We start from the raw sequence: 8524 nt of genomic DNA on the forward strand, positions 1-8524 counted from the left end.
AATATCAAATATTTGTTGCTGCAGTATTAAGGAAACATGCAACAGTTAGTTTAAAGGAAAATAATCCCATGAACTCCGGATTAGTTATCAGTTATCAGTTATATTAGTTATCTGCCTGTTTCTGCTGCCTGGCCATGAAACAGTCATTATTTAACAGACTGCTGACGCGACACAAGGACATGAACTTTGCTCTGCTATTGTTTCTGTGAGCAGGTGATGGTCTCCAGCAGAGTGTGTGTAGGGCAGCTGTCACGCCCGGTTCCAGGACTTCAGCTTTCTCTAGTTTTACTTCCTGCCCCTGGCTTTTATTTTGTTATGCCTGAGCTCCACTTCCTACTGTTAGTTTCTTTAGCTTCTTTTTTCTCCTTGAGTTTCTCCTGGGGTTTGGTTTGCTATCTGTTTTTCCCTGTTTGTTTCATTCTGTTTGCACGTATAGGTTGTCCCCGCTTGTTTGGTCCTGGTTTTGTGTTTGGGTATTTATTCGTCCCCTTCTGTCCGTCTGCGTTTCATGTTTAGTTTGTTCATTTGTTACTTACTTATTAAGATACTTAATCTTCCCTTTTCAGTGTATTTTGATTCATGTTCTGTTTTCCTTTGGTTTAATTCTATTACCACATCTGAATTTCCTGCCCTCCTTGTGGAGGGATTTAATAAACTTAATAAAGAACCCTGATTTACTGTAAAAACTCCCCTCGCCGTCTTCTCTTTTGGGTCCTAATACAAATTTAAAGCTACACGTAAGTGTGACAGGCAGCAGCATCGTCCTCTCTCCTAGCGACTGATAGTGGCACATCACCTACAGTACGTTAGCTGGATTATTCTCTAATATTTCAGTGATTGTTGAAATATTACCTCACTAATCGTGGGGTCTGATACAGGACAGGACATCACGCAATTCAATAACACTGCAAAGTAAAATATGCACATATAAAAAGTAGGGTGTGTTGTATCCCCAAAGGGTCAAAACTAAGGGTCTGGACACAGTTTTACTCAGGTGCCTCCAACAGTTGTGTACGTTGCACCTGAATTAAGATACCGTAGCTCTGGATGATCGTTCACAATGTGACAGTGTGGTTTTACTATGAGGCAGAAGGGATGTTCGACTAAAATAGTTTTCTCACCGTGCAGGCTGCACTCGGAGCAGTTCAGAGCGCTAACTAGAATGTATGTTTGTTTCTCTGTAGAAAATGGGGAGGGTTAGCCCCCTCCAGCCTCTTAACGGAGTAGCTTGGGATCCTTCAAGCAGGTCTTATTGGAAACGTGACTGACCTTTCGACCTATACTGTATATATTACTCTTTCCTGCTAAATCTCTTTCTGTTGTCCCCAGTGTCTGCGGATGTCTCCTCCTACATGACTGCGCTGTAAGAATCTTAATCAAATCAAACTGGAACTGCAGATCATTTCCCCCCTTTCTTCTCCCTGGTAGGGTCTTGCCTGGTGTGGTGGACACAAGTTGTGCCTCAGCTTGTTGTTGTTGCACTGAGCAGTTTCCTTTACAGAGTGTGAATGGAGGGGAAGCTTCTTTGTACTTTACACATGCAACAGCTGGACCATTTTTGCAGTTTGAGGTTTTTATTATTTGTTGTTTTTATTATTCACTTCAGCTTTTCTTCCGTTTTCATCCAGACATCCTGTCTACGATGGGTCAAAGTGCTCCTCAGATTTTGTTGCATGGACCGAGGCCTGTGAACCACGGCCTCATTTCTTACAATGTGGATACAAAAGTGGAATCTTTTGTGAAAGATCCTGAACTATTCCTTTATTAGCAACCACCTATGATTCAGTTTTAAGTAATAAAATATTGCCGGTAATAACAGCCACTCTCCCCAACCCCTCATACGACCCTCAGGGAGGCAGGCGTCTGTTGAAAACCCAGCTGCAGACTCTTCTCTACAGTCCTACACACCTTCAGGATCTCTGCCAAACTCTGAAATGAGTTTTTGTTCCCTCTTTTCTGTTTGACCTTTTCAACCGAAATGTCACTGTGTAGAAACAGAACAAGCTGTGGGTTGTCGTCCGTGATTGTTTTGGTACAACAAGGTGCGACAGTTCTCTGCGGATTTGGGGGCTCGTCTGCCTCCACAGCTCCAACGGTTACAGAGCGTCGCCTGGCTGTCAGCATTTGTCCAGTATTTGTTGTCGCTTCTCACAGATGTTATGAAGTAAATGTGCACATATTTTCATCTCCACATCGTTCAAATTGCTTTGCAGGATGTGCACAGCCTGATTACAGCCTTGTTTCAGGATGAAGCCTGTTAGGGGTCTTGTTGTTGTCTGTGTGTGTGTGTGTGTGTGTTCCTTCTGTTAACTCTCTCTCAGCTTTGTATGAGAAGAAATCCTGCTGCTGAATCAATCCCTGCCTGTGGCTGCAAACAGGCGTCCCGTCCTGTCACTGAACACACTAATTGAATTACCTGCCGGTCTAATGAACTCTGCTGCACCACTGCTGAGCCTCCCGGTCCATGTAATCCAGGGCAGACATGAACTGCAGTAACACACACCACACAGTCAGTATCACAATAGAGTTTATATAGTGAATCAGTGGGGGTATGAATGTGACCCTAACACTAACCAACTAATAAACCTTCAGTTGGACAGACCAAGGTTATTATCATTAACTTAAACTGAGATGAATCATCTGAATAATATGCTTTGCTTCAAAATCAGCTGAAACTAAATAGAAATAAAATGTTAAACAAGTGTTTGATGACCAGTGGGGGAACATAACAAACCTCATTTCAAGTAAAGTAAAGATGTAATGATGTGCAAAACTTTTGAAACCTATTTTTTGATTGTAAACGGTATCTCGACAACATTCTGCTTCTCAGTAAAAATACGGTTTCTGTTCAGATTTTCAAAAACCAATACGTGCAGAACGTGCAAGCATTCGCTGCATTAATGAAGCCTTCACAGATGTCATAAGTACCGTCGCAGATGTTTCCACCTGTGCACTGATAGATCCACAGTTAAGTTCAGCCCATTTGTCATCACAGAGTCACAACTGTTTAAACTGACACTTGATTTGAAGCAACAGACGTTGCTGTGAAGAGAAAAAAACAATCTGCACTGCTGGAACATCAATGTAAGAAATAATAAGCAGGAAACACATTCACTTATCATCATCTGTGCACGAGTCCTGTGTCTTCACATGGGTGAACGCGTTCTCATCCCACAGCATCAGATTATGACGCATCCTTCGTCAAATTGCGTTGCATGTTTACGTCCTTCCACATACAATATTGACGGTGCAGGTACCATTCAGCATTAATGTTGGACAGTCCAGGAGTGTCACCGTTCGACACCATGGGAACAACTTTATACACACACAAAAACAGCATGTAACGCTGGAGGGACTGGACAGAACGAGGTCTTTTGACACCTTGGGAATGAGAACGAGCTGAGATGTCTGACTGTTCACACACTCCTGTCTCCTTTCTCGTGCAGTTCAGCAAGTAGAAACCAGTGGACCACAGGACAGTTTCCCACCTCATCTCGGTCCATTTTAAAAGAGCTCGGGCTCAGAGAAGGAGTCAGGAGTCTTTGGTCTTGTTCACATACGGTTGTTTCTTGCAATTGCAGATGTATAGCAGTGGCATATGAGGGCTTGAGTATAACGACCACTCAGCATTCAGTACTTCAGCCTTGTGCACTGTGTACAGAGATTTTTCCAGATTTTCATATCATAACCTGAGGTGATGTGTATTGAATAAAAATATAACGCATCTTTTTTAAACATTTCTTAATTTAACTTGGGATTTATATGTACATTAACCTAATTGTTCGCTACCTACAATTTCAGCTTCAATGCTGAGTAGTTGTAATATTATAAAAAATGTAGTGTGTCAACCAGATACAGCTGCTGGCTTGTACCATCTACCTACACAACAACATCTGGAAGGACCGAATGCACTTGAATCAAGGCCCTTTTTCCTGCAAACCTGACGTCTTTACATGATCCCAGAATATAACTAATTATTGATGATGATTTGTGTTATTTTAGGCTGTAGTATGTGTGACGTGACTTAACATGGCACACACACAGAGGTGGGAAAAGGTTTTTCCCAGCTGCTGTTCTCGAAGCGGCTCGCACAGTGCAACAACTGACAATTTGACACTACACAGCTAATCAGAAGGGGGGCTTGCCTGGAAAACACAGCAGCCCTGAAGTGCAGTGGGATTTGCTGGGCTTTCGCTTTGGTGAGTCACTTTGAATACATTAGCATTAGTTTGATTTATAAAAAGACTAAACAGGGAGATGAACATAGGGAATTTAACAGGAGAAGCTCATCAGGGACTTTAGTTCAGACAAGAAGAAGGAGACAAAGACGCCCAGCTGGAGTTAGAAAGTGATGCTGCCTGTGAGGAGAAGATTTCTTCTTTTTCTCTCTGCTCATGGACGAACGGTACAACAGGAGGAACTGCAGTCCCCCCCCATCTCCCCGTGTCTCCCCCATCATTCCCTGTTTCCTTGGTTACCTGTGATGGTGCACACACAGTTGCTATTTGTGCAAGTGTCTCTTTCTCACACACAAACACACACACACTGAGAGAAGGAGCATTTTAACAGACTGGCATAAATTGTGGACGACCAAGTTTTCTGAAAGCAACCGTTTGAACAGCTAACATAACAATTTAATTATCACACACACACACACACACACACACACACGTAGCTCTGTCTCCATCACTTTAATGGTAATTACACTGACTTGGCATTTACAAATCTAGTGTCCCCTAGAAACATTGTCATTACTGAAAGGAGGTGGCTTTACCAAAAGGTAACAAACACAATAACACTGCGCTACTGTTTTTTAGTTTTTCAGTATAAATGCAGGAATTTCTATTCTATTTCTATTTGGATGAATAGCAGGATCCACCCTGGACAAGTCACATAAAGGCAATTTAGAGTCTCCAGTTAACCTAACATCTGGATCTGAATCAGAAATACTTTATCAATCCCTGAGGTTAAATTGCTTTGGCCCCAGATGCTCCATGCTGGAGTAGGAAATTGTGCATAAGAACATAACATAGAAATATAGAAAGAATACAATAAATAAATATAAAGTTATAATTTAATCATCTGATCTCAGAGGGAGGAGTTATAAAGATTGATGGCCACAGGAAGGAATGACTTCCTGTGTGTCACGATCTGGCCCCCAGTTCAACTTCCTGCCTTGGACTTTTATTTTGTAGCCTTTTCTCCACCTTCCTGTCCCAGTCCTTATCACTCATTATTGTTTGCACCTGTTCCCCTCGCTATTCAGATCCAGCTTTCCCCACAGTTCACTTCCCTCCAGATCCTCTTTTCACTCCCTAACTACACACTGAACTCGAGATTTATCTGACGTGTGTCATTATCCGTGGAATTCTGACGCCTGTGGCTTGGACTCTGTTTCCCTGCAACGTTGGTCTCAGGTTTGGTGTGTTTTTTTTCCTTCTGTTTCTCTAGTCGTTTCCTAAGTGTTCATTTAGGTTTATGGTGTATCATTGTTTGTAGTCTATGTTTGGTCTGTTTCTGTTTTTGCTTCCTTAGTCATTTATCCTAGTGTGCGTTTTAGTTTTGTAGTTTATGTTTCATATTCTTGTTCAGTGTTTTTGTTACCTGCCGTGTGTTTTTCATATCATCCTCTTACAAGCGATTTTATGTTTGGTTCTTGAGTTTTTCCCTTAAATAAACCTGTTTATTGGTTTACTCACTCTCACTAAGACGTGATATTAGGAGCGGGCCAAATATTAGACCCTGAGGTGTGTGGGGGGGGGGAGACGCGATCATTCTTTTGTAGACCTTCTTTTGCAAACCACAGCCTCCTCCCAGCCAGGAACCTCTGTCCAATCCCACCCCAAGAACTGACTCACCAGTTAAACCTGTGCCGGACTTTAATAAACAAGGCAATGCCCTGTAATCCACCGGCTGCTTGTCAAACTCCAAGAGACAATTCGTGACCTCTATAGATCCCAAGGCCCGCTGTTCTGCAGCACACCAGTTGGAGGAAATGGTCAGCTCCAGATCCTGGGTGTTGAACCTGCCTGGGATGCCCACCTAATTGGCGAGGTTGAGCGCTTTCAAGAGGGAGGTTAGTGGAGCACAACCCCCTCCTGTCCAGAACCGTCTCCCTAGTTTGGAGTTGGACAATGTTTCACCGGTTCGGGTTTCGGTCCCTGAGTCCACCGACAACCTGCCTGTACTCGCCCCTGCTTTAGTCATCAGCCATGAGAGTGCTTTGGGTCCTGAGTTGGCCAACTCCTCTACTGACTCTGATCCTGCTCTGGCACCTGCCTTCCTTTTGACCAACACTTCTCCTGGTCCTGATCCTGCTTCCGGGTGGGTCGACACAGCCACCTCGGCTCCTGGGCGGGTCTGGTTCTGACTCTGATCTTGTTCCGGTATCCAGGCCCCCCGTGCCTCACTAGGTTCTGAGCCTGCTCCTATCTTTGGCTCGGCTGTTGTTTCGCCTTTTGCTGTTGCCAAGCTGGGCAACAGTTCTCATGGTTGCCATCACTCTTCCAGAGACAAATATTTAGGAAGCTGGGTTTAAACGTCAGGTATTTATAAATGAATGTGTTCACACTCCAGCACTAGTTTGGTCTCCACCACCAGGGCGCTAATGTGTTTTTAAAACCAAAACGCTGAGCTGAACGATGACCAAAAGGTTCATAGAGCTGCAGAAGAAGATATACTTCTGCTGGTTTACCACCATTAATTCATGTTAGCCCATTAGTGGCTATGATTCTCAGGAAGTTCAGTACCACCTGACTCACACTCTGTTCTCATTAACTACCTCGAGAGCCGCTGTAGTCAAACATCTGTGGAGGCTGGATGAAAGACCCCCTGTGTGAAACCTTTTCTCCTGCAGCCTCTCCAGCTCTGACTCCTCTCTGTGGATAGTCTGCTGCCTGGGCGGATAGAAATGAGCAGTCTGGAAACAAATTTGTCCTCTTGACATCAGCACTTAGCACAGGGCAGAGCATCACAACACTCGGGCATCGCTGCTCAGGTCTCCTGCAGTCGGCCGAGCTTCCAGTGGAACCACTTTGTCACCTGCAAATTTTGAAATCTGGCCCCTGTCGACCCAGACCACGCAGCTCATCAGACAGACGGACTGATTTCTCTGTCCAACTGTGTGCTGCTGCAGTTTGGTAGAGCTGGTGACAGAACAGACAAACTAAAAGTATTTTAATGTTACTGTGATACACCTCTGCTGAAAAAGGACTTGCATATACATTTATGGAAATCCAGAAAATAGAGTTGGTGCCAGAGTAATAAATTTGACTTGCAGCATCTCATAAATATGCTTCCATTGGCTTTTCCCTGTAAATGTGTGCATTTAATTAGGACTAATTAGACACGGCTCAGTAGATCTGAGAAATACTCAGCAGCAGCTGATGCACCATGGTTTTCATTAAGACGACACAGTGCTGCATCATCAGAGACCTTGATGCAGTGTCAACCCAATGATTCAATATCCATTTTTAAAATAATTATCCCTTAAGTGTCCTATTGGCTGCAGCGGTTTGTCAGTGTGGAACAGTGTCAGATCAGGACAGACATGATGATGTAAGCTTGCGCGTTATGCTGAGGCTGTCTCACACCTGTAGCTTGGTTCATTGGGTCAAGGCTTTTAGAAACAAACCCAGAGAAGTGAACATGAAGTTCTACAGACTGAGCAATGGTAACCAAAGCATTTATAGACTGCTTAAAAACAATCCCTTCTCCAATCTTTTACTCTGCACCACAGTCTAATCGATGGTTTACAAACTGGCCCACAAACCTGCAATAACTGGGCCTTAAGCTGCCCTTTAAACTGGATGATGTAACTTCTTGTTTAAATATATTTCATGTTAATGTACAGTATGAAGTACATTTTGCACTATGCTAGAATAAATCGAGCACTGAATAACTACAGCTAATAGAGAAAAGAAGTGCTATTACAGCAGAGAAGAGACTGAGGAGAGAGGAGGTATCTAGCGATTTTAGAATTTTTATCTTTGTATGTAATCCTAGTATTGTGATATACCATAGGGTTCTTTCACTAGTAATGCATGTTCATAACATTGCTTTATTTGGGGAGGGGGGAGTGGGGGGGGGCAGGTGCGGACCAAACTAACAAAGCACTGAAGTTGTGACAAACGTAAAGTTGTGTATAACTGACGTTGAAATTAATGTTACATGTAACTATTACTTTTTTGTTAAGGCAGTAAAACAGACAACTCAGACGTACAAAGTTTCTGAAAATGTTACATTAGTGTGTCTGACTTAAATAAGCGGTGTTTGGGATATTGTACAAAGTATGAATAATGGGAAATGATTTTGTTGTTTGAATGGTAATACTGAGTTCTGACTATGCCTCAAGTAACTTTTCAAGTACTGTACACTGTTTCATTTTTAGTTGAGCAAACTAAATTAGAATTGAATTACATGTACAATTCCAGTTTAGGGGTGTGTGTGTTTTAAGGCAGTCGGTTTGTAGGTTTATTTTTAATAAGGTTAAGTAATTTCCAGTGTTCTGGTTGTAGGTGTAGTT

This window comes from Channa argus, chromosome 18 (assembly GCF_033026475.1).
Source record: "Channa argus isolate prfri chromosome 18, Channa argus male v1.0, whole genome shotgun sequence".
Classification (NCBI taxonomy): Eukaryota; Metazoa; Chordata; class Actinopteri; order Anabantiformes; family Channidae; genus Channa; species Channa argus.